General features: G+C 39.2%; 1 protein-coding gene across 1 annotated transcript in view; it reads right to left on the bottom strand.

The window, feature by feature from the left end:
• LOC134536067 (protein furry) overlaps positions 1-27971 on the bottom strand; it is a 737387-nt gene that overhangs the window by 602749 nt on the left and 106667 nt on the right. The window lies entirely within an intron of this gene.

The raw sequence follows: 27971 nt of genomic DNA, 5'->3' as shown, positions 1-27971 counted from the left end.
CCACCAAGGTATAAAATTTTTCACCGACGAGTTTTTTTTTCGTTTACTCGTCAAGCGAGTGCGAGTGGGCGAGTGTAAGAGAGTATCGCTGCTAGAAGGGCACATGTCGGTGACTATACAGAGGACTTAATGTGTGTGACTGGGGCAGTGGATGACATTAAGGCAGAGCAGTAATCATCAGACTTTGACTTACAAACATTGGACTTAGGTGTTCGACGAAGTGGGAGGTACTGAAGTGTGACGAGTCTATGTAACCGACAGAACATGGCATCGGGAACAACTTGGAGAAGTTGGCTTGACGGTAATTCTCCAGGTCACGAGTGTCGACTAGTCAGCAGAGCGAGGTGTGGCTGCTCTCTCGCCCAGCTGTTGGAGTCGTCTTCAGAGCTTGGTGTTCTACACCCGGTGCGTGCCAGCGTGGTTAGGGAGGAGGGCGCTACCCGGCAGGCACCACGACTACGAGAAGACTCGCTGCAGCGAGGTCCTGGACTGGACCCTCACAGTCAACGATCTCTAAGGCGAGTGTCGTATGAGTCATCACCCGAATAACCGAGGGACTTAACTTCAGTGTCCCTTTTGTTTAGCACCGAACACACCTAATACGAAAGTTTGACAAACAGTTTGATAGATGGTTTGATAAAGACTAGATACGAACTGCAACGAAAATCAGTATTTTAATGTTTCCCAAGGATTATTATTTTATAGAGTTAAGTTAATAGTAATTGTCTTGTAAATATTCTTATAGTTAAAATAAGTTGTTTCATAGCCATATTTAAACCGTTGCAGTTAGTATCAATAAACCCATTTGGAGTAATTTGTATTTTTGTAAACAATATTGTAATATAATATTTTTCCTTTATTGTTGCATAGTAATTGTTTCATTTTTACGATGAAAATAGCTTTGATATTTGATTTGTGTCAATGATAAAAGGACATTTTGTTAACTTGGGCATTTCTTTGTTTTTAGTTACGTTTAATGGAGTACTCCCCGTAACTATGTGCTGCTGTATATGTCTTCAAGCATACATGAGTGTTCGTTTGTTGGACTTTGTAATAATTTCAATAAACATTTCGTGTGTTTCTCACAACACTGTTTTAGTGTTCATTCTAATCAACCCTTCCTCTTGTTTCCCCTCTCGAGGGGCAACAGGGCAAATACAGGAACGTCTAGTGGGGGAAAAGGTATTTTCGTAATTTTATTTTAACTTTGTGGAAAACACGTAAGAAATTTACCAAAATAGTTTCAGTAAGTGTTGGCACAGTTCATAACAGTATCAGTAACAAGCTCAAGTACAGCAAAACAAGTGCAAGGTGGGTCCCGAATGAGTTAAAGCAACAACACAAAGAAACAAGACAAAGTGTGTGCAGTCTTAAAAGAATGCTAGGAAAGTAAAAGTGCCACTTTTCTAAACAATATTTTAACGTGTGATGAAACTTGTGTTCGCCATTTTGAACCAGAGTCCAAAAGAAAAAGCAGGGAATGGCAACACATCAGCTTACCTGACCGAAAGAAATTCAGAATGCAAGCATCAGCGAGAAAAGTCATGTTGGCCGTCTTTTGGGATGTCCAAGGTGTCGTCCCTTGTGACAATAAACAGTGCCTACTACTCAGACATGCTGACGAACAAAGTAAAGCCAGTAATTAGAGAAAAACATTGCGGAGCTCAAAGAAAAGACGCGATATTGCTACACGACAATTCTCACCCTCACACTGACAAGCTGACCCAAGAAACCATTGAAAAAATGTGTTTGGAGATACTACCTCATCCTACTTACAGTTTAGATTTGGCTCCCTCGGATTTTCATTTGTTTCGTTAACTCAAGGAGGGATTGCGTGGAAAAAAAGTTCAGTAACCACGAGGTCAAGGAATCTGTGGGAAAGTGTCTCAAACAAGACAAAGACTAGTTCATCGTTGGGACAAGTGTATTAATATTGGTGGGGATTATGTTGAGAAGTAGTAAACGTCTAATTTTGTTTAAAAAAAATATATATGTTTTTTCTACATCAATTTGTCTCTAAATTATGGAATGGCACTTATGCTATGCAATATAATTATATCTATTCAATGTTACCACGTTTTTACTCTACACTATTTTCCTGAGTGTTCCCTCTTTTTTTTTTTCCTTCTGTACAACCAAAACAGTTTTTCCTTGCATCAATAACCAACCTTGGAATATAACAAATACATATGTAAAACAACAAATAAATATTTAAATACATATTAACTACACTAAACCTGTCACACTAACCATAAAATCTTTTTTAGCATAATACTGGTGATATTTACCAACTGGTAAAACCAAATTTTATTAGTAATTATAACGTGTTTCAAATGGGTTTATTTACAAGTGACCACTTTGTTTCTCATTTATTTTTATTTTTATTCTCTCGATTTAAAAATAAACAAACTTGATAGTGTTCTGTAAATTGTCACAATTCTTTACTTGTTTCCCTCTCGCGACATTTTAAAGTTGAATTGAAGGTGCCTGTCCTCTTTTATTATCGGCGAAGGTGACACGAGCAAACGGCGCGGATACCATTAGGCCGCACAGAATAAATTAGCCGCCATAATTCGGTGCTTCGTTAAGTTTAAAACGCCTGCGGGAGTTCGTAAAGCGGTATTATGAGCGCGGCATCGTTACGGCGGGTAAACCCAAATCCCCCTCCGTAAGTTGGCCGGACACCTCGTACCGTATCGCTCGGCGCGCGTCGTTGCGGGAGGCGCAGCACGGGACCCGGTACTCCGTCACATGCGGGCTTTCTTCTTCTTCCCTCGTTCGCCGCACATCCAGTGAAACCTCCGGGAGCTTTAACCAACATGTCAGTTAAACACCGGTTACTTTGCTATACTTATATACTTATATACTTGGGGGGGAGGGGTTAAACTTATGCTGAAAATAAACACTGACATTTTAAGACTGTTTTACGTCATTAAAATATGGTAGTGTAGCAAAATTGTATATTATTGTCTTAAGAGCACCGTAAGTATGAAACTTTGGGCTACATCAAATATAGCTATTTAACGCACTGTAAAACATGTAAAAAATGTACTCTCAAATCATTACAACAACACACACTTCATTTATTTTTACCTTACACTGGTACTTCTTTGAAACATAAAAAAAAAGTATCAACAAAAAACAATCAACTTGAGTTAATATTTAAAAAAAATTAAACATCGTCAGTCTTATTAGAAGTATGATCTTGTATCAGGCCTGGTTGTATCACCAGATATATTATTTTTGTTTTCGGACTAAGTAATACCAAAAAAAAGCAAAGTAACACACATTTATGATATCTGCGTAGCATTCCCTTTTGTACAGACAGCGCCGAAGCTACTGGTCACTAACAAATTTCGGAATAATAGCTGTTTGATCGTAACCACGGCCGTGTCGGAACAGTAATTTTGCTGCTGAGTTTCAGAGCATACATATGAACTGTACGCACACAGTTGTGGTGTTGTGTGAATGTGAAAGTGCGACTGGCTAGAAAACAAGAAACACTGTGCTGAAACGAAAACTGATAAGTCACGATTAACACTGAGCAAACTTAAAGTACGGGCAGCAGGTAAAACATTGCCTGAATCATACAGAGAAAAATTCGACATGCAAGTGGCACTATCGGCATACCCCGTTTATTTTTAGCGAAACCAATAAGTGTGACATCTGCCATCTACACCGCGGAAGCAAATGAGTAAGACAGGAGGGTAAAAAAAACTGCTTTATCAGTGATGTGTTTTCTATCAACCTCTATATGCAACTTGGGAGTGGTCCTGACTCCTGCGGAAGAAGGTGCCTGCTGTTTGAGGTGTCGGAGCTGTTGCCGGTTCTAGTACCCGAGGCAGAATCCAACAGGATCACGGAAAGGGACCATGGATGCGAGTATATAGCCTCTCCGCTCCAAGGCAACTCATACCCCCTCGTGGTACCAAGGGTTTTTACCATAGTGAGCTTTGCTGGGGAGTTCTCGTCCCTTGACATTCTCAGATGTTGTAAATAGGTATCTGGTGGGGTGGAAAAGCCCTCTCTGGAGGCAACGGCAGATGGTTCAGAAGCTTTACCTGGGGAGTCAGCACTGCCGGGCCCTCAGGCCGTCGGATCCCAAAGGTATTGGCTCATTGTGAAGACCCAATGGCGTAAAGGAAAAGGTTAGTCTGGGTGCGGCTTCTGCTGTGGAAATGGAGGCAACCGGGCCTGAAATAATGCTGCAAGCTCCGGGGTACCGAAGCCGGTGGAGTATCCTAGAGGCTGTGCCTACAGGACCAGTCGCCGAGGTGGCTCCTGCGTCCCGGACCGTGGCAGTTACCATGCTAGCTTACGAGCTAACAGACCATACAAGCCAGCAAGTGCATGGAAGATCTAGGCGATCCTTGTTGATTCTGAGATTTCCTGCTGAGGTTATCTCTACCGGCCCAGGTCACACGATGTGGACTCGCACTGTCTGTTTGTGGCTCTAATTTCTTAGAGAACGTACGGAGAGGTCCCCTCCCCGTTGAAGAACGGACACGGTGAATGGCGAAACATCTACGATGCTAGCCTGAACATCTAGTAGAGGTTGGCTGCACTTCAGCCAGATCATAAGAAGCTCTCTGGGTTGTCTCAGGAGTCCCAGAGATGTGAAGAATTGGATAATCTCCTCGTGATACTCTAAGGATAGGGATTCCTTTGAGTCAACCACAGAAGAGCTGAATTGTAAATACAAGGGGGGGGGGGGGGGCAAGATGCTGGGATGGGTCAACCAAGCCTCTCACTGTCGCTAATCCTCAAAAACCTTCAAGTCTGGTTGAAATGGCGTATACATTTCCCTGTGGCTCTAGGAAGCTCGTGTTGGTGGTGATACAGCCCTCACCACGAAGTAATTGCAGTTAAACATCGGCGCAGACGTAACTGACCTACCAGCCTTTATATGCGTGTGACGGGAAAGCTGAAACTTGTGATAAATTTCTTCCAAACATGGGGACATTTTTCCGACATCCACAGGTAAATAACATCGTAACTGGACTTTTGGGCTTTGGCTCTTTTAACGATCGAAAAATGCTTTAGAAATTTTTTTTTTTTTCGTGAGTCACGATGTTATGGTTAGATAGAAAACGTACCTTTCAAAGCAGAATGTGCATCATCACAATAAACGCCCAATTTTGGGAACCTATGCTCGTTTGGCTGTGAAGCACAAGCGTGTAGAAAAGTTGTTGTCCACCTAAGGAGTGTGTCCACAGGTCGATCTGCGGCCAGCCAAACTCCCGCAAACTACTGACGACAGCCCCGAGTGCAGGCATTCGCGACGCGCGTGCGAACACCGGGGTCCCGACCCATTCTGCAGGGGAAGGGTGGTTGTTGGTGGTGGTAAGGGGGGCAGGTTTGCGACGGCCCGCGAGTCTGCGGTGGGGATTCCGTTCCCTCTCCACCCGGAACAACGTGGAATCTCATCAGCTACGGCGACAAGTGGGAACACAATCAGGGGGTAGGCACGACCGCCGGATTCAATATGCGACTCCCCCGAGTCCAACCACTGGTCGGGAGCGAAGGGAATATCGGCGACGGTACGCGCCATCTGCCGTAGCTATGCGCTTCCTCCCCTCACCCCCCCCCCCCCCCCGCCACATTTATATTAATACTTCACAAACCTTGGCCATTATACTCGCGCGATATACGAAAAATATTGGAGAATGCTGCACCCACGACTGGCAAGACCATAACACCAATACTTGTTTTTTTACAACTTAATGTAGTTTCAATCGTTTTAAAAGCTTAGAAAAAAATTAGCATCCTCATTCTTGTTCAAGATCACATCCTAGATCAAGCTTTCAGATATCCAGAGTCCATACACCCATTCCAATTAGCACACGTTTTAAAACGAATATCAGGCGGGGCTCGAAACTTTGGCCAAGAAAACAGCACTTGCTTTCCGTTTAGAGAGCAGTGACAATGATGTGTACTGATACGACAGTACGACATAACCTTCTGCATCACTTTACCGAAAGTTCATTTTATGGCTATTTTATACGGTTTGGTTACTAAACATGCAAAGTGCTGGTAAAAAAAAAAAAAACATTTCAATGGAAGTTTGACAAAAAAAAAGAAAATAATTAATTTTAATTAACCCTTTTTTCTGTGGTTTTGAATTGCTGCAAAAAGAATTTTTTTTCCGTGCGCCATTGCTGGTTACACTGAATTTCATGGATAAATTTCAATAACAGACAAAAAAGATGAATACGCAAGCGCAAAGAAAACATGCCAAAGTCAGCTGATGTCAAAAGTTAAATGCTTAGACCGCACAGAGAATTTCGGGCAGGAATTAGGAAAAAAATGCTACAAGACAGACGAACAGGCGGAACTCTCTGTGCGATCTACGCATTTAACTTTTGACATCAGCTGATTTTGGCTTGTTTTGTGTGAGTGAACGTGTTCGTCGTTTTTAGATGTTATTGGGGTATAACAATGACATAAGCGTAACCAGAAATGGCGTATGTTAAAAAAAAAGTTTTGAATTAATTTCCCCATTTCAAAAATCATTCAAACAAACACAAGTGAATCAGTCTAACGCGAGCAGCAGCCACAAGTCCCATATAGCATTGATTCTAGAATTACAAAGAGTTCTGTATCCAACACATTACAAAGTCTTTACTCAAGGTCTGTATATATCACTCCGTTTCATCAGGCCGTTTCATCACGCCGTTTCATCACGCCGTTTCATCCCGCTACTGAGCTGTTATTGGTCGATTACGTATGTACTAGACCAAAAAATGGCGAAAATTACAAATCATAAACTTTAACTAATAAATAGTAGGTACTTGCTCAAATTATCTTACTCGTTGAAATCTATATTATGGTAAATACAACCAAGTCAGTAACCTATAGATTTTGGTCTTCAATAACAATGCCAAGGACTTTAACAACTAATCCACGTTACCTTCGACTTTATTTGTATGCATTCTTTGGACACATAGCCAAAACATCAATACAATATACGTAGATCTATATTCAAACTACCAAAACTGTATTTGGCATGTATGTATGTGTGTGTATATACATACCAGGGGCGGATTCAAAGGCGGGGGGGAAATGGGGGAAATTCCCCCCCCCCCCCCCCAAAAGCCAGTGGCAAAAAAAATGGAATGCTGTTTCTTTTATCACCGTACATTCATTTGTCAAAGGATCTAAAAATATTTTTGTATCAAATATTACAATTGTATGCTTTTGTCGAGGAATTTATTACAATGAAATTGGGAACATTGCTTGGTAACAACTGTATAATGATAGCATGTATCTTGAATGGGAAATTTGTGCCTTTTTTTTTTTTTTGAGGGATTTCTCAATTCGGATGTGGCAACTCTGCTTGATAACTGTAGTGTCTGAGAATGTTTCGCGCACTTTAAAAGAAAACTAGCAGAAAGACCGTGATAGAAAATGTTAATAGTGAGTGTTCAGTAAATCATGTTTTTGTGAGGTGTATGGTGGCAAGGATTACTCGAGCATGGTGAGTGTCTCTTAGACTAGCCTACTGTAGCTACACAAATGCCTTTCAGTGAAGTCAACACAAGTTTTTGCGAGATACCAGGCGCAAGCATCTCATTATTTTATACAGTACAAGTCAAGGAAGCATTTTTAAATAAATTAGAACTTTTTTGTACATCTGATCGTACCATAAAATTAGTTTTAAAATGACAATAATCCTGCCATAATGTGTGTATCAATATCTAACACGCATTTTTTTACATGATTTTGACTCTTTGTTCAACTTAAAATTAATTTAACCTGAAATATTTAAGATATTTTAATGTTCTTTGTATTATTATGATTTTTTTAAATTGTGAAATACCAATATTATAGTGAGGAAAAATAACGCATGTGTTACGTATGTACAGAGAAATACATTGTCGTAAATATTTTACTAAAGTTGTATTCAGCTCAAAAATAAAACCCGCAGTAAATATTTTGTTATATTTATATTAATTTTGCGCAAATTAGCTTTGAATAAGATCCCATGAACCTGCTTCAAATGTGGTGGAATTACGTGATACTGCACTGACGATATGCTATTGCAACGCATAGAACAGACTGTGGTAGCATCTAGCGGCAGACTTGGAACTAAGTATAGTTTGTTACACCGTGACCAGTGTCTCACTTCATGACTTCATCAGCGAACAACTCTGGCTCTCTGGCCACAGTCCCAAACAGTAAACTTTCTAAAATATATGAAAAATTATTTATTCAAATACTCTAACATTCGAAAATTATAAAAAAGCAAAAACGATAAGCAGAAGCAAACCTAACTGTTATGAATGGAATTGAATTAATTAAAACAAAAAAATAACATCTGAAGTTAATAATATTTTTACCAGTATGTTTAATACACCAACCACAGTTACAAACTGTTTAAAAAGTCTCATTTGGCGAATATTAAATAGCAACCTAGAAATCCGCATGAAAATAATTTCTTAGTCAAATGCAAAAAAAAACTATTAAATGTGCATTCATAAAATAATTAATAAAAAAGGGCAGTCAGCAGAATTCAACTAAACTGTGCTACAAAGTCAAAGGTGACCATTTATAAATATTAAAAAGCATTAGAAATATAATAGTTTATATAAAGACCTTAAAACAACTATATCCAAAGTACATATTACAAATATCAAAACACTGCATCGTTTCATATGCTAACATCAAAGACACATTTAAATTGCTCGCAAAAAGCGACATTTTATAACGGTTTTCTTACTCTTGACAAATTACCACAGTCTAATACTGTCACAAAATTATGTATATGATATGTGCGGATTTATACAGTTAACTCAAACATGTTTAATGCTGTGTCTAGCGCAAGTTCATTAAATTAGGGGCCTACATAAATTTTCGGGTATGTTGTATACTCGAGAGTTCCACCAAACTAAAGATATTATTGTCAGCTGCTGAAGTAATATCCACTAGGTGTTGGTAAAATAATATATTGCAAATACTTAACACCTGTTTAAAATTACACATTACACTCGTGTCCAAGCTAATTTGTCGTGAAGGGGCTAGCTCAAAATAGGCATGGCAAAAGTGCAACAAATTTCCAAACACTTTCTTGTGTTGGTTTCACTGTTTCACAGAAACTCAAAATGTTGATTTGCAACATTCTTTTGTACTAGTTTATGATTTTTTTTCCAACAAGGAGGAAAACAAAGCTTGCTATCTTCTTTCTTTGGGCCACTTCAGAAGAAGTCATGCGTGGAAGTGAATTCTGAGGATGCCTCAGAATCAGATGAGCAGCCCACTGATTTGAATTTTGGTGTAACACACAATGATATGGTTTTGGAAAATGATTTTACATCGATTATCAATAATAATGAGAAAGTTGCATCATCTTCAAGCTCTTCTGACCAATATCATATCCAAAAGCCTTATCCAGATGAGGTTAACAATGGCATATTACATTCAGCATTACTTAGCTCTTCGTCTTCTGGTGGAAGTGTTTCCAGTGACATTGGCCACTTTATTGGAGGAAATATTGATGACTACACATGTCTGTTCTGCTAGAAAATCCGTAGCAACCACCAGAATTTTATGTCTTTCCACATTCCTCCCGTTTTGTCTCTGGAAAGCCTGTGCGTAATTTTGTGAGGTGGAGTTATCTGCAAACCTACAAAGAATGGCTGGTTCTATCAGCTGTTAAAAAAGGTATGTTTTGAAAATATTTCCATGGTTTACAACTAGGAATGAAGGTGGGTACTGCAGAAATGTTCCCCTCAAAACTTTAGTTACAGAACCTCTTACAAATTTTAAAGATTTGATTGGAGCTAAAGGTTACTTGGAACAACATGCAAGCCATCAATACCATATGACTGCAGTTTCCATGGGGAAGAACTTCCTTAAGACATATCATAATCCTTGCTCCGAGGTAGTAAGTCTTGTCAACAACATTTGGAAGAGGCTAAGGAAAATCGGAAAAAACTACTACCGATCGTGAAAACAGTTATACTACTTGGAAGGCAAAATATTCCTTTCCGTGGTCATCGGGATGATGGTCCACTTACTACCGATGCTCCATCTCATAATGAAGGAAATTTTCGGGCAATGCTTCGTTTTCGGGTGGATGCTGGAGATAAACTACTTGAAAATCACATTAAAACTGCTCATTTTAATGCTACATATATCAGCAAAACTGTGCAAAACGAGCTTATCGACTGCTGTGGACTATACATATTAGATACAATTCTCAAGAGAATAAGATTATCTGGGTTTTATGCTATTATATTTGACGAAACCAGTGATATGTCAAATAAATCCCAAGTGAGTCTTGTCCTTCGCTATGTACATTTTGATCAGAACACGGTTGTAAGGGAGGATTTTGTTTCATTTATAGATGCATTTGGTGATATGTCTGAAACCACAGCTCTCCAAACAAACAACAAATTTTCATTACTTGAGAATGGTACCGAAGATAATTGAACAAACAAACCAGTCACAACGGCCACTAAAGAACTGTCTCTTACAGGAAAGTCACTAGGCCAAATTATTATCAGGAAAATAAAATCATTGCAGCTTCTTCCCCTCCAGTGTGTAGCAATTGGTACTGATGGCTGCTCTGTCATGTTATCAGAAGACAGAGGTGCAGTAAAAGAAGTGCAGAGTTTGACAACCAATGCTGTGTAAATGCCATGTTACAATCACAAACTCAACAATTCTCTATCTCAGTCTTCAAAGATACATGTGGTCCAAAATGCAGTGGGTATCATGAAAGAAACTATATCTTTCTTTTCCAAAACGCAGTAAAACTCTTCTTCAGTTTCTTGGGAAAAAACTAGCTCATTTATCAGATACAAGATGGGTCGGACGACATGACGGTGTACTTCAGTTTGTTTTTGATTTGCCGGAAATAATAGAAGCTCTCGATAAGATTTCTAGCTGGAAAGACAAATCTGTAGCTGGAAAAGCAGCATCACTTATAGCTGCTCTATGTGAAAGTAAATTTTAGGTGGTTGTCTTCTGACTCAGTAATGTTCTGGCCCTTACACTTCCTTTGAGCAAACTTCTTCAAAAAGAAACACTTCACTTTGTACATGCTTCTAAGATGTTATTTCGGTCTTAGAGACTCGTCGTGCGGATTGTGACAATTACTTCAAAGAAATTTATGCCGAGACAGAGAAAATGGCAGAGAAACTAAATGTTGAGCTTCGGAAACCCAGGACTGTTGGGCGACAGGTTCATCGCAGTAACTACCCGGTACCAGTAGAGTCGCAATCTGTAAAGGATTATTACAGAATTTCAGTATTCATACCACTTCTAGATGGCATATTACAAGATATCAAGACAAGATTTTCTTCTAAAGTTCTTGATATATTTAGACTCCCAGTTCTACTTCCACAGTTGATAGTGAACACAACATTAGCTGAAATAAACTATTCAATTCGGTTCCTGGTAAACAAGTTTTCTCAATTACTAGAGGGCACCAAAGAAATTCAGCTAATAAAGTTAAAAGGTGAAATTTTTCACTGGCAGCAGACATGGAAAACTGAAAAAGCTCGTGGTGCCGGACTTCCCAAAACAGCTATTGATGCACTAGCTGCTTGTGACAAGGACATTTACAACATTATTTATACACTGCTTCATGTTCTTTGCACATTTCCAGTCAGCAATGCCAGCGCAGAGAGAACTTTCTCAACGTTACGTCGCACTAAAACGTGGCTCCGAACTACAATGATTGAGAGACGACTTGAGGGTCTCGCTCTTCTCCATATTCATTATGACATACCAGTGGACGCTTTTCACGTGATTGAGCGTTTCTCAAAATCTGGCAAACGCCGTATCTTTCTCTAATTATATATTTTTACTTCACGATGATTCTTAAATTGCAATATGATGCAAAATAATTTAATTAAAATGCTTTTATTCAGCAAATATTTCATGTTGTTCTATGTCATGTCATATTTATACAACGAATATTATTACATTAATATAAAATAATACACAATAAACAGTGTATATTACATTAATATAAGTTTTTTTTATTCAAAACCAGCTCAATCTATTTTTAAAGATTTACGGGAATTACCAAACATATTTTACAGCCAAAAAACATGGTTTAAATTTTTAAATTTTTTTTTTATTGGAAACGAGGAAGATCTCAAAGAATTTCAAATTGCAGTACTTACAAATTAGCTAGATTTTGTAATTAGCCAGTTTTGAAGTAATCTAGCCAGTTACCAAAATTTTTTTTCATGAATAAGTTGCAATTACTCCCACTTCATTTCCCCATGACTTTGTAAATGCCCCAAGATTCTACTTGAGATAAATTGTTCCAGTAATAAAAAAAATTGCTTCCTAATTTTAATATTTCATTTTTGATATTTTTCTTCTGGTTGGTATTATTATATGCCTATGTTATATTCTATAACAATTATTTTATGCCCAGGATTCCATAAGAACCATGTTGTCAATACCGTTCAATGTTCTTCGGGCACCAGTCCCCCCCCCCCCCCCCCCCCAAAAAAAAAAACTGATCACTGGATCCGCCCCTGATACATAGACACACATACAGATGGTTTGTTGAAACATGATATAGGTACAAACATTTTTAAATTTCTAAAATATTTCATACAACCTTATATATTATTTCTGTAGCCTGTTTTTCCGTCGGTCCGCAAGATCTTCCTTATTCCTTTATTAAATTCCAATATTTGCCCTTCATTCTAAAGCTTATCGTACCTGCTAATAACGAAAAATAAACCCACGGTCTAAAAATATACCATTTCTCTTAAATTTGAGATTTAAAATAATCTAAATAAGAGGTCCTTTAATGGATGCGTCGATTTTTCGATAGATATCGAATCGGATATCCACTTGAAACATCAGCGTTTACATATTTCTTTTTTAAATTGCACTTCCGTCATAATAAAAAGAACTTATGATAAAGAAATCTTAGAGGATCCTTCAACTTAACCAAAAAATTCCACCAAAAAACCACTTAACCAAAACTTCTGGCACGTCAGACTTTTCTTATAAGTACTTTTGAAATTACTGTTGATATTTTGTATCACAACCATAACCTACAAACATAACCTCCTACATTTACTTCTCATTACAGTATTCTCAGTTAGTATTGAAGATACTTACAACCAAAAAGTGAACGATGATCAGATCATCACATCCAACATTGTATTTAAAGAGGTTTTGTAAACGCGTAAATTTTTGGTATGATTGAATAGGCCTATAATACTTTTGTAAAAAAATGTGTAACAGCTATTTATACTGATGTGTTCAATTACATGTCTTCTTTTGTACCAACACCCGTTAACTTTTCTCTATTCTTCTTCAAAATATCATTCCTCCCAAATTTTTAAAGAATGGAATGCCACACAAAACGATTTGGTGCGCACTGCGGAAATCCGCACGGGTCGACTAGTCATTGATATTATTTCAACGTTACTTGCTTGACCATAAATTTATTTCCATTTCATAATTTTATAATAATGGAAATACGACTTCAGTGCCAGAATAATTTATTAGAGGGAACGATACTTGTTTTAAAAAATTGTTCACAAAAATGTTTTTGACGAGTGTCCATTGTATTCAATGTGTTTGTATGTCCTATTGTGTACGTTCGAGATGTATAAATGTTTGTGAATCTATCACGTAAAAACAATACAGGTTGAAAACATTAATCTTAATGCCTCAGTGAAAAACATTTTTTTTTCAAAAACAATTAAAATAACAATAATGTTATATAAAATCAATCACGAATTATTTTAAAAACGACCAACAACGTTTACAATTGATTTTCTTACGTGATACACATAACGAATAAGATTTAATGAACGTAAAGTAGCTACTTCGGAAGCTACCAAAATGAAATTAAATACAGGATTAAGAATACAAAAATATACAATTGCATAATAAATAATACTTTTAACAATAATTTTATTATATTTGACAAACTTCAAAGTACAATAAGTAGCCTACATGTTGTAGCAATGGCGCACCTACATAATAAAAATTAAAATGTTTGTAACAAATCTATTTTTTTCCTATACCTACTAAATATAAATATGACATTTATTTCTCTTTGTATAAAATTTTAAAAAAACACACACAAATCAAAGACTAAAGGAAACTATTACCGTGTTTTTCATGTGCTCTATGAATATTAAATCTCCCTACTGCCAAATACTATACAGTTGTATGTTATTAGCTATTACTGAATTATTGCTTGGGATTACCAAACGACACTCAAGCAAATTTGCTGAGCACCACACTGGCGAAATTTTTACAAAAAATAAGCGCAGTTCGCAAGAAAAGAACTGTTTATTACATCGCAAATAGAGCAAATAAGAACCAATATGTCAGCATCCAAGTAAGTTTTTAACTAAGCATTTAATTGTATTTTATATTCTTAATAAACAACTAGTTTGATTTCAATGTAAAAATTGAATGAATATTTTTAAAAATTTCAAACAAAAAAATATATCTATACATTTCCAGTGGGGTAAAACTTAAGATATAATTGCAAACTTCTCTTTTGCAAATATGTACAATTTTAGCAGTATCCTCAAAGCCTGTGATTTACGCGAGCTGCCAAAATTACACGAATTATCCATTACTAGCCACGTACGACGCCTTAAATCTAACAAGGGGACCACCAGTATGGTACAAACTGATTTTAATAGGTCTTATAGCCTATATGTTGTGGAGGGAGGCCCCCAGAGTACTAAGCTAAAAGGGTTTTGTCCAATGCGCCTTAGTTTTCGCGAAAAATGGCGGTTAAAGTTTTATACGAACGTTTTAGACCGGTACATTTTCCGTCGCGCCAGGCGAGCCAGCCTAGCCTAGTTGGTAAGGCTCTTGCCTAGTAGCCGGCCGGTCAGGGTTCGCTTCCTGCTCATAGAAATTTTATTTTTGATTATCTCATAATTTGTACTAATTAAACATGTACTAATTTAATTCATAAATCAATTTTAAAAAATTGTTTTCCCACGATCTTACATGAGCTTTTCAGGGTGTTAGGAAATATAAACTTTTATTCGTTTATGAATAATATACACAAAATTAAGTAATATAAATGTCCAAGACTACCCACGAACTATTAATTTAATACTGTATGCATCAGGATTACATGCTCTTAGTATATACTAGGGTTGACATAAAAATTGGCCTTTCCAAGTTTCTAAAAACTATTCAATAAATACATATAAAACTTATAAAACACTTTATAACCAATTAAATATAGTTTCATTATGAATTTATTTCAAATAATGAGGAAAAAACACGAAATAATGGAAGAAAATAATTCAGAAAAAGGGTGGTCAGTTTCGCGCGAAACTTCACCCAGCCAAGGCAGTTATTTTGAACATTTTGCGCTTGTGTTCCTCTTAACTCACATTGTTAAGATGTTTTCAGGGATGTATTTTACCTTCTGCCGTACGGCTCATGACGCTGGCGAACGTGTGACGCACACGACATGAGATTTGTGTCGCGTTCGAATGTTCTACGCGACTACGAAGGAAAACAAAACTTTTAGAATGTATTTTTTTTTACACGTAACACGTGCTTCGAAGAAGCAGATAAAAAAGGGAGGGGGGTATAACAATATCCAACCGATAATTGACCAAGGATGCTAGATGCCACTAGGTCAATTTCACAAGGTACAAAAACAATCAAGTGTGGCGAAGTCCGATGACCCGTGTAAGCAGTTCCATCCCAGGGCACACCGCAACTACTACAGCGCGGTCATTGTACAAAGGGGAGGATTACATTTCGTGGATAGCAATGTTTCAACTCTTTTAAATTTGTCCGAAGCTGAATTTTTGCACGGTGATAAAATCACTCCGAAAACGTGCAGTTAAGTCCTAAATCATAACTTCTTGCAACGATCCAGCAAAATGCAATTCGTAAACGTAATTTTTATAGTAGACTCTCGGTATTGACCCAAAATAATTGAAAAACATTGCCCTACATGGCAATAGTGAATAAATTTAGATTGCTTTAACATGTTATCATTAATAGACAAAATCATAAAAGTTTAGAAAACAATTTTTTTTTTCAAATTTATGGAATTATATATACAAATTACATAAATGTGAAGAGCCCGACGTTAAAATGGCTTAAATAAACGTTTTTGCATATTTCGTAAACTTTAAATAGATATATTGTTGAGAGTCAGTGTAATTGTTCTGGCCACTGAAGCATCCCGAGATGCGTAGTGAATACTCAGCCCGAGCGACTTTCGCAGCGCCGCACTATGGTACACACTAACGCGCAAGGAACGCTTCAGCGGTCAGAAAAATTCTACCAGACGCTCAACAAATACACTAATTTAAATCTTACGAAATATGCAACAACTTTTATTTAAGCGATTTGCACGGGCACTTCATATATATGTAATATATAATTTTGTTCCTCGTAAAGTTGAATTAAATCCTTTTTCCTAATATTATTGAACATATTGCATTTTTAGTCAAACATATTGAATCGTTTTTCAATTTTATCATGTAGAAAAATGTTTGTGGTTGTGACACTAGTACATCTGTTTTTTCCGTGCCCACGCGGATAAGTTATCTTGCACGCATTCTGGCGGTGCGATGATGTACTTGCCGCGAGTTTTGGTTCCTAGTGTTCTGATGGGAGGTCTCTACGGGGTTGGCACTCGCAGCGCGCCTATTCTGACTTGGGAAGATTTGGTATTTGATGGGCGTTCGATATACTACAGCAACTTCGTGTTTCACGAGTAATATGGAGGAAGCTATATTACATTTCTTCGACGAAGCCAGTAATTCTGACGTGGAATTACTGTAAGTTTTCGTGCGGGAGGCGGCCTATACTACTGTGTTCCTGGGTTTCGTGTTATTCTGAAATATGAGTGACCATTTTGGAGGTGCGTTGTTTGGTTTCCTGATGCTGTGCCGGAGGGCTGAATAGAGCTAACGAAGGATTTACAGGTTGTGGTCGCTGCCATTTTCCTTCAAACCTGTGTACCTAGGCGAGCAAGTAATTGATTGCATTCAGTGATTTTAGTCCCTTATTCAACGAGCCGTTTAATGCCTTGAAGACAGCCTCGAAGCCCCCCCCCCTTTTTTTCCGTTAAATTGAGTTGCTGAAATGTTACTGCTCGAAAGGCTGTGACTTATTAGATTTTTTGTACACTGCCAAAACGACACTAATAGGTATTAAGTAAATGTACCCAACCGAAATGTGCAGGTCAGTGACATTTTAGAAGGAATGTGGAGAAAAAATTTTTTGATGTTAAAATGTTGCCTTGTTTGGCAAATGAACTTGCACAATTTATGATGTGATGAGGTAATTGACTGTAGGCCTTTATTGATTGATGGCTTATACGTGCAAGTGATGTTTATAAAACAAGACTGGTATTTTAATACATATTGGGGCTCAGCATATTATATACTATAGTCATTACCTTGTATTGTTTATGCCAGACTACATCTATAATGAAAGATAAGTCATTATTAGTAGTCCCTTCGTTATGAGTACTCTAATGATATAAGCAGCTATAATGGTTCAATGCAGCTTATTGATACATATAAAGTAGTAGTGATCAATTATTTTTCTCATACCAAATGGAAGTGAAAAGTGCTCTTAATGAGAAAATAAATAATATGGGCCCTTCGGGATATATATATATATATATAGATATATATATATATATATATATATATTCTAATTACACTATGAACCTGTGGAAGTGGCAACTGTGGTATTGGGTGTTGAGAGTTATGTTGGCATAATTCTCTTATCTTAGAGGGTGTGTATTCTAGCAGTGACTTAGTTTTATTGAGGTAATGTTGATGTGATGTGATGGCAGTGGTGTGGCCAGTGATACCGCTCTCCAGCTCCTTACCCTTATTTTATGTTGCATAAATTGTGGATGATGAGTAAAGAAAATATTGTAAGTTTAGTTGATTCTATTCGGAGAGCTCTAAATGCTATATGTTGCTGTGCTCTCTTTGTTAATTATTTTGCATGTGAGCTGTAATCGAGTCAAGTTTATGATACTTCTAGTCCTTTGGGTGACTGTGGACATATATTATATTTGTTGTAAAAGGTTTTGGCTTCTTTACACAGTATATTAAATTTGCCATTAATGAACCTAGTTTTTTTTTTGTATCTCGAACTACCTTACCCCTCTATTCACCTTGATAAGTGATGAGTGGAGAGTAAGGTACTCTCATTGTTAATTATGGTTTGGTTTACTTGATGTTTATTAAAATAATAACGTTAACTGAATGCAATATTTTGGAGCGCAAAAGAAGCTATTATTTAGGACTTAACTAACTGCATGTTCTCGGTGTGACACACAAGGTTTGGGGAGATAAACTTTTCACGTGTTACAAGAAAATTTTGACATGTCCACTGTACTTGCTAAATTTTTGTTTTGGTAAAATTTTCCAGTGACTAAAAAAACCTCGATTCGTGGAAGCGAAAGTTGCCCCAGTGCTTGCAGCTGTAGCATTGTCTAAATACAACACTGCTTCGATCAGAACGCTCTAGCGATTCAATCAATTACGCTAGCCTCTTGAAAATAATGTCACTTTAAAGCTTAAGAGATATGCAGCAACTTTTTTTTAGTCATTGTTGCGTGAGACCCTTTATTATTATTTGAATCGGGTTTTTTATGTCCTTGATTTAGATTTTAAAAACTTATTTTATTGCTTAATTGATTTATATCTTACATTTAATATTAACATTCGGAAAATTTTTCAACATGAATGCGTGTAATAACGTTTCTAGATTATTTTGGTAAGTTTATGGAGAGAGTGCGTTAAAAACTGCGTAAATGGGAAGCATTTTACATGCTTTATATTAGCTTCACTTGTATGTTTGTTTGTCTGTCCGTCTGTAACTCTTTCGACTAAGAGTGAGTGGCTCATCACTGTAAAATGTCCCACCAATTGCATTACGTTCGTTAGCCGAGCGGTCTAAGGCGCGCGACTTCTGTGACGTCAGCTTTCGGATTCAGCGATCGTGGGTTCTACTCCCGGCCACGCCGGAAAAAAAAATGTTTTTTTTTTTTTCCCCGGTAAATTCTAAGATTATATCCATACATCTAACTGTAAATGATTCGGAGAGACTTTACCATTTCTTTGTGACGTTGCAACTCCAAATAGTTATCTCAGATGGTAATAGGTAGTGTCGGTAACTCATTTCCCTATGATAATTATACATAAATATAGTTTAAAAAACATGCTTTTAAAGAATATCAAACTAAAAAGTTAAAAATAAATATAGTTTAAAAACTAAAGAAACGTGCTTTTAAAGATTATCAAACTAAAAAGTAAAAAATAATTTTAAAATTTAATTTATGACAATAGTATATAAGCAATACTAGTATAAATGAGAAAAAAGCATGGGGCGCTTAATATACAAAAAATATGGCACAAAGCGCCTCAAGCTTTTTTCTCATTTATACTAGTATTGCTTATATACTATTGTCATAAATTAAATTTTAAAATTATTTTTTACTTTTTAGTTTGATAATCTTTAAAAGCATGTTTATTTAGTTTTTTAAACTATATTTTTAATGAACAGCTGTACGTCGCTGACATCTAGGACGTAACTGCACGTTATCGGTGATACGCACAAGGTGTACAGCGATAAACTTTCGGCATGTCGTTAAGCATTGTAGATTCTACCACTGTGAAAAAAATTCAAAATGTGAACAAATTTTTTAGAGGTTTGTGCCTTTTTAAGCGTCTTCGTTTCCTGGACTCTGTCAGTGTCCCAGCGTGAGCAATGATATCGTCAGCCTGGTGCCGTGCACTTCGCCTGAAGTGGCTGTACCTCAAACCACTGTGGTAGCGCAACACCAGAAAAAAATACATTCATTGAAATTACGTCAAGTATTGAGTGAAAATCATATCAACGGCCTGTTCGTACGTTACATCAAATTTATTTGAATAAGGAACCTTTTTTTAGGTAATTTACATATTTTAATACATTTTCTTATGGTTTAAGAAAATTTTTGTAACGCTCTATCACCACGTTTAACAAAGTAGAGAACAATTAGGAGTCGGTTGCATTAAAACTTCAATAAACACTATATCATGCAAACTAAAATCAAAATTTAAAATAAATTACAGTGAATTACTGATAAGCACGCAGTAAAGTTAGCAGCGAGCTAACAAAGTTAATCGAATATATCAATAACCTGCAGAAAGTTACCTACTATTATTGTAAAAAAGTTAGAAACACACACTTGGAGATTTCACAGATTCATTTAAAAACTCCACATAAATAAAGCCGTGACTTCTGCAATTAAGTCAAAGTTTTTTTTACACGCCCTAAGTTACGTCCCCAAGCTACATAAACCATCAACACCTAAACGGTGGAATAACAACATAACATCGCCATAAGTCTACCATATAGTAGCATAAATTCACTGACCCCGAGAAATATCCCCTCTCTAATAAAAAAAAATACAGGCAGAAATTTTCCGGAAGCAGCTCCATTATAACGACTGAATTAATAGTCGGTAATAAATCTACATACATTCGCTTTAACACTATTTTAGACGTGGCGACGGAATATCTTTATTCGCACAAGTAAAGATTGGTTTTCTTTTAACAAAATTTTAACTTTATATTACAATGATGTTAAATACTTTTGAAGGCCAGAAAAAATTAACTTCGCCCATGATTTTCAGTTGGTAGGAAATATATAGTTGAAGATAGAAGCCATAGTTTTCTCAGCACTTGGCCGGGCCGCAGGTCCAAGAAGAAGCCCGGGCAGCTGAAGAAGAAGGAGTCGTCCCCGCCGCCGCCGCCCCCGCCGCCCCCGCTGGAGGGCCCGCGCCTGGAGGTGGACGTGCTGGAGCTGGAGAACGCGCGCGGCGGCGGCCAGCTGGTGCTGCGGGCGGAGCTGGCGGGGCGGCTCCTGGCAGAGTCGCCGCGCATCACCGCCGCCGCCGGCGAAGACAGCGGCGCGCTGCCCGTCAACCTGCGCGCCGCCGTCGGCTACGACGTGGCGGACGACGCCAGCCTCGACCAGATCGCCGCGCACCCGCTGCTCTTCACGCTCTTGCAGGTGCCCGCGCATGTCCGTCGCACGGCCGAAACTGGCTAGCACGTCATGGCTTCTTCACCTCTACGCGCCAGGCACCAAACCTGGCGTGCTGTTTTATTGTTGGTAACGCTCTTCTATGGCACATGTAGCGGTGATACTATCATTTTCTGCTAGAACATTAAAGATAAAGTCTCGCTGCGCGTTCCTATACCACTTACAATACGGTTTATTTTAGAGTTTTTCTTACCTAAAACTGTCCGTGAAAAATCCTTTTTACGCCATTTTCACTGACCAAAATAGACACGTTATAAACTAAACTACAGAAGTAAATTTGTATAGAAAAACGCAATAGCTCTTAAATGCTATTCGTAATCAGACACTTTAAATAAAACTCGAGCGGTTGGTAAATGGCGCGTTAACACCTGAAGCGTTGCGAGCAGTTTTAGTGGTCCAGCCAGACGACCACCTTAACGGCTCGTCAACAATGAAGCAATGAGATACACACGCAATTCAGGAGAAGGAAATTACAGTAAGATAATGAACAGAAAGTGAGAGGCACTCGGCTCGGCAGGTGTCGGGGAAGGACCGCCTGCAGCTGGCGGGCGCCTGCAACATGGACCTGGCGCCGCTGCTCCTGGGGGACGGCGGGGAGGCGGGCGCGACGCTGCTGGTGCAACAGGCGCCGCCGCGCGAGGCCGCCGCCTGGCCCAACCTGCCGCGCCTGCGCGTGGTCGCGAGGCGCGAGGGCCCGCCGCCCCCGGCGCCCAACATGCTCGCGCTCACGCTGGAGGCGGTGCTCGGCCTGCCGTCCCCGCCGCCCGGCCCGCGCGCCGCCGTCGCGCTGCCCCCGAGCCGAGCGGCGGTGTTCGGCCCCGGCTCACCGGGCGGTGGGGCAGAGGGGGGAGAGGGGGGAGAGGTCTTCAAGCGCTGGGCCACGCTGCGGCAAGTGAGTTCCCCCGCAAACACCTGTGCTTCTCAAGGCCTTTTCAAGTTGGAGCTTAACTGCTTTCATTGCCAATAATGAAATACCTATGTTTGGTGGAGCCACTTGGTGGAGCAATAATCATCTTGTAAAATGGTTAATTACGCAATTCTACAACCTCAACAAAACTTTCCGCTGTAGTAAATTATTGTTACGATTTAATAAATCGTCGTGTGGGAAACTACCGGGTTCGTAAATGATAGCCCAATTAAAGATTTTACTACCACACCGTTTTATTTATTGCCACTATTTACATCACTAACAAATAATCTTCTAAAATGCAAAATAATCAATTGCACTTAAAAATGTTGCTTCCCCAGTCACTCGTCTTTACACACCGCACACCTCGCTAGGCCGCACCTCTGGCGCAACTCTCGCCGCGGCACCCCTCGTGGTCCTCTTTCGCAGGACTCCGTCGCCGCACTCCGCCGCCGCCGTCGCAACTCAATTCACCGAGGACCCACTCGACGCCTCGCTCGGAACTTCGCCGCGCCCGCGACAATATCGCCCGGAACTGAACTCTCCGCCCTGGAACCTTCGTCCAGGGACTTTGCCACTCTATCGCCGGGAAACTCCGCCGCGGGAAAACTCCCGACTCCACTGAACTGACCCACTCCCTACCCTGGAACCTTCGTCCAAGGACTTCACCGCTCTGCCGCACCCGCGGCACTATCGCCCTGGAAACTACGCCGCGGGAAAACTCCCAGCTCCCAGCTGAACTTAACTTCTCTCTGAGGCCGGCGTCCTCAACTTATATATCAGCCCAGGTGCTCTGCTAGAATTCACGAGCGCGGCTGGGGCCAGTCGCATCATTCCGCGCCGACCCGACGGCAGAGATCTCTCGAAACACGCGTCGGCGGCTCGCGTAACTCCGCAGCTGTCAGGTGTCAAGTGTCAGGTTATCGGCGCCACGCGGGTTCGTGGGGAAGGAGGGGGGAAAACGGCGACCCTTGTAATCTAAAGACACGCGCGGCCATGTTTCATGTTGCGGCGGCCACATGTCAGCCAGCTGTGCACCTGCACGTGTCGCGGCCTTGCTCACGTTCGTAACAGAAGAACTTGAGGAAAATAATGACGTTACCCCGAAATATTTCAATAATATAATTTTATTTTTAACAAGTTTTGTTGTATTTAAATCATATTGTTTAAATGATTTGCAATAAAATTGACAGCCTGTATAAAAATTGTTTTGCGGGTAAATATGAATGTTCTTTAAAATTGGAAACATTGTGTCACGTTTCTCTAATGGTGACCGATCAACGAGAATTGCAGAGTTCACACACACTGGACCAATAAGAATGCGGTTGATATACTGCTGAACAGGCATGATACTTCTGGAAATAAATACCTACGTTATAATTGACATGATTTTCAAAACAGACTAGAAATAATACGCTATCTGACAAGATTCAAACTTACTCAAAGCTGAATTTTTAAGAGACGTAAGTTGGCACGCTTACTGTACGCTTTAATTACTCCTGGCAATATAAGTTAGTAACGAGCATGATTCAAGCTTTATGCAGGCTTCGCTTATTCACTTCACAGCAAGTTTACAGCAGCACTGTTCATAACAAATACATAAGCTCTCAGGCTTATCCTGAGAAGTTTGCCGCACGCTTATGGTATCATCGTAGATAGTACATCTCGTAAACGAAGCGCTATACAACGACCTCAACTTCTGTATTTTTGTCATAAAAATAACTAACCGAATAGTTGAAATCCTGAAAAAAAATTTGTTTAAAAATCATGCCATGAGTAGGTCAAACTACTGTCTTTAAATATAGATAAACATTTACCCAAAATACCTTGGCTAAAGGCGTGCGCCATGCTTAAGATGTTAAGATACGCTTCAAATTAAAGATTAAAAACATCCCTTTCAAATAACCATCAACGATAATCCCCGGAAGGAGGGTACAGGGAGGCCCCTTCCCTCCACCCCCACCCCCCGAATTACAAAGCCCATTACTGCGGGGGGGGGGGGGGGCAAACGTTCTTGCATAATTTTTACTGTAAATTGTAAAACGGGAATGATAAACATAGTCCCGCAAGCAACCCCTATCCCCTTTTCCGATTACAACAGATTTTCGCCCCTGCAAATAACTTTAGTAGTTTTCTAGTTGTAAGGGCAGCAAAATTGTAAATATGCTTGTTATCTTCCACAATACGATATCTTTTTCCTGGGTTTAGATTTTTAATTAAATTCTTGATAACAAAAACACCGTAACAAATATAATTCTATATATAGTTACGTTCATAACTGACTCGCTGACTGTAACGCCAAAAAGAAATGTATACCTTGCAGACAAACGTATCATGAAGCATAAATATTAGTCTACTCCATAGAGATTAGTATAAAATATTAAGTGGAAATGTAACAAAAGAGTAACATTTTTAATACAGCTACGTCAGTGGAACACGCCTTAATTATTAAATTAAAATAGCGCGTTACGAAAAACTATGCTTATAATGACTATAAAGCCTTATATCTCACAAATTTAGCTTTAAACGAAAAAAGGTGAAAAATTTTCCCTTTCTGAAAATATAAGTTCGTGTCAATGGGAATCTTATGATTTTTCGAATTTTCTACTGATGTCCTATCGAAGATCTTTGTTTTGTTTTTTTAATGTGCTTATATCTTTAAAGTTTATAATTTCATTAAAAATGTTTTTATTTTATTTTAAATATGTGCTTTTTTTGGAAAACTTGTTTTTTTTTTGTAGTTACGCCCTTTTAAATGTTTATATTATATTTTTCTTGTGTGGCCACTAAATTTCTTGCTACTAAAATTATCGGTAAATAGCACAGACGCACATAAAATATATAATTTGTTGTAAAATTTTTTATCATTTCATACATGGATGAATAAATATATATCAGAAATAATTTTCATTTGTACACTATTAAAAGGAATATAATTTTTTTTTAACGTTTCGTGTATATTAAATTAAAGTGTTCGCTGTATTCAGCATTCTTCAACGGGCGTCTTACAACCTCCTAGTGCTTCAATAGTCTTACAAACGTTTCGATAATAACTAAATGCTTGTCTCAGCCAACAATATTCTATGATAAAAGTTAAAAGAAAAAAAAATAGTTATAAAATAGTGCATCAGCCTGGAATGCGAGTGGAAAGTGACTGGAAAAAAAAATCCGGATAATACCCAAACGGATCATAGACGGGCGGCGTGATCGTAGGCGCGTGACCATGAGGAGGGTCGGGAATTATTTACAAATGTGACACACGAGTCAATTAAAAGGTGGTTCGGGGCCCATCGTGTCCCCTGCATCGCCTGCATTTCCTGTGCACGTCTGAGAACGTAAATGGCCCGCCTTCCCTGAACGCGAGCTTGGCATGTGTCAGTTTGTGTGTCATCTACGCAGATGTCAGTGAATTGTACGTCACTCCAGCGAGGTCAAACCTGGAGTACTCACCATTCCTCAAGTGAGAATCGTAGTAACATTGCTGGATAGGTTTTCTCGGGGTACTGCAGTTTCCCTCACCGAGAGCGTTCCGTCGCTGCTCCATACATATCTCGTGACTTCGACGTCGACGAGACAAACCTGAATCCATTACTTTCTATATTACGACTTCGGCGTGGCAAAAAAAAACTACAAACAAAAAGGCAGATATAAATTTGAGAGCTCATTTACACGAAGCGCAATGTCCTAATTACAGTGAGCGAGATTACTAGCTTACTCGCTTACCACCTTGTTACAAACAAACTCAATTACGTCATTAGAAAAAATAAATACATATAAACTATTGTGAGCAAGAACGCAAGTTTAATTCGCCGTCGTAATCGTCATTTGCAAAACGATGGTGAATCCGACGTTTCGGCATGCCTTGTTGCAGCCATATTCGAGATTAACAACAGTCGTTAGTCGCCCAAAGTGTGGTGCACTATCATTCCCACGGATGATGGTGCAACAAGGCATGCCGAAACGTCGACCACGCCATAATTTCCACGGACGTGAAGGCCAGAAGCAAAGAAGTGGTCATCTTATGGTCTCTCTCATGCTTGATTGCATTTTATTTACTCTCTCTTTCCAATGCACGATATCTGCTAATAGCACTGTCCTTGTTTCAGTGTGCTCTCTTGCCAGATATATCCAAAGAGCACAAGAAATTTAGACCTAACTTTATAATACAAGAAAAATATTTTTAAAAATTAACAAAATTTAAAAAGGAAATTTTGGAATGAGAAAATTGGAAAAAACTTTATTATTTTGTTGTCTTTCATCAAAAGCATCATTTAATAATATTCAATTCTTACTTTTAAGCAAATGTAACTCAAACACGTAATCTTGATTTCAACAGTTTTTGCCATAAATTTTTTTAAATATAGGTAATTTAATATTAAAATTTGGCACTGTTCGACCGTAGTGCATAACTAACAGTAAGTCTTCTTATTAATAGTAACTCACTGCTGCAAATAGTTTCGCCTGTAAAATAATAATTGGTGTTTAGCATTGAGTTATCATTCGTCAGAATGACTACAAACTGTAATAATAGTTACTGTCGAGAGAGACTTCTTTTATGTTCTACGAAAAATCAACAAATAGTAAAATTAAAATAATATATACCATACCAATCATATACAAACGTGAGCGCGAGGGGGCGGATACGATTTTTTTTTCGGGGGGGGGGGGGGGGAGGATGAAATTTTAAAAAATGTAAAAACGTGTATTTAAAAAAAATGAAAAGACTGTTGGCACTAAAACACTAACATGCTGGCGTAAAGCAGTAGCCGCGGGCAACGTGGCTTCTCACAAAATCGAAGAGGTGATGAGGGGATGATGTGATGATGTGATGATGTGATGATGTGATGATGTGATGATGTGATGATGTGATGATGTGATGATGTGATGATGTGATGATGTGATGATGTGATGATGTGATGAGGGGAAGAGGGGAAGAGGGGAAGAGGGGATAATGTGATGATGTGATGAGGGGATGAGGGGATGAGGGGATGAGGGGATGAGGGGATGAGGTGATGAGGGGATGAGGGGAGAGTGTACGTGTGCCTCGCGACTTGCCGAGGTGCCCGGGCGCGGCGCGCTGTCGCCCCACCGCCTCGCGGGCGGCGAGGACTTGACGGTGCCGAGCGCCGGAGAGCCGTGCGACGAGCAGCTGGCCGGGCCGCGGGTCACGTGGGACGAGCTGTGGCGCTGCTGGCTGGGCGCCGCCGACGCCGAGGCGCTCCTGGGCGCGCTGTCCCGCCACGGCCGCCTGCCGCTGGGTCAGTCTCCTGTCCCTTCCCTTCCTTTGCCTTCCTTTGCCTTCCTTTCCCTTCCTTTCCCTTCGATCCATTCACCGCCCACCTGGTGCGCCAAGCGACAGTGGGAACACGCGGTTTAACGGTAAGCCTACAACTCACGTAGTTTCGGTTCCCTGCAAGAATTTCCGAAGATTTCCGAAGTTTTGCGTTTTGGTATAAACGCCACTTCAGCAGCTAAATCAGAAGATTTTAATGAAAACAAGCATGCTGTGACTGACCTAACATAACCTAACCCTTCGATTTTTTTTTAATTTCAATTTTTGAGAGAAATTCGAAGTTGCACGAACGTGGTAGGGAACCGAAACTACGTGAGTTGTAGGCTTCCCCGGTTTAACAACTGCTCGATTTCCAAAGCGGTGGCACGTAAAGCACGAGCGCAGATGAGTTGTTACGTTTCCGTACTTCGATTTAAACCGTTGTTTTAGGAGAGAGGAAATGATGGCTAACAAGGCGAGGGAGGGCACGACCTGGAAAATTCACTTCGGAACGAGACTTGGTATATAGGTAGTATACCCCTTAAGGGTTTTCAACCCTCAAAACAAGAAGGCGCAAATGGCCAGCCAATTTGGAGAAAAAAAGCCTTCAAACATTTGAACTCAGCTTAAGTATTAATAAGCAACTCAGCAGCTGTTTATGCTGCTTTACTGGGTAGCTAGGTCGGTAGAGTTCGTGGCTACCGCCAAGTCGTTCAGGGTCGAATCTCGGTCGCGATTATTTTCTGT

Source organism: Bacillus rossius, chromosome 1, assembly GCF_032445375.1.
Source record: "Bacillus rossius redtenbacheri isolate Brsri chromosome 1, Brsri_v3, whole genome shotgun sequence".
NCBI classification, from domain to species: domain Eukaryota; kingdom Metazoa; phylum Arthropoda; class Insecta; order Phasmatodea; family Bacillidae; genus Bacillus; species Bacillus rossius.
The sequence above is the reverse complement of the archived record's forward strand: the minus strand, read 5'-3'. Positions and strand labels throughout refer to the sequence as shown.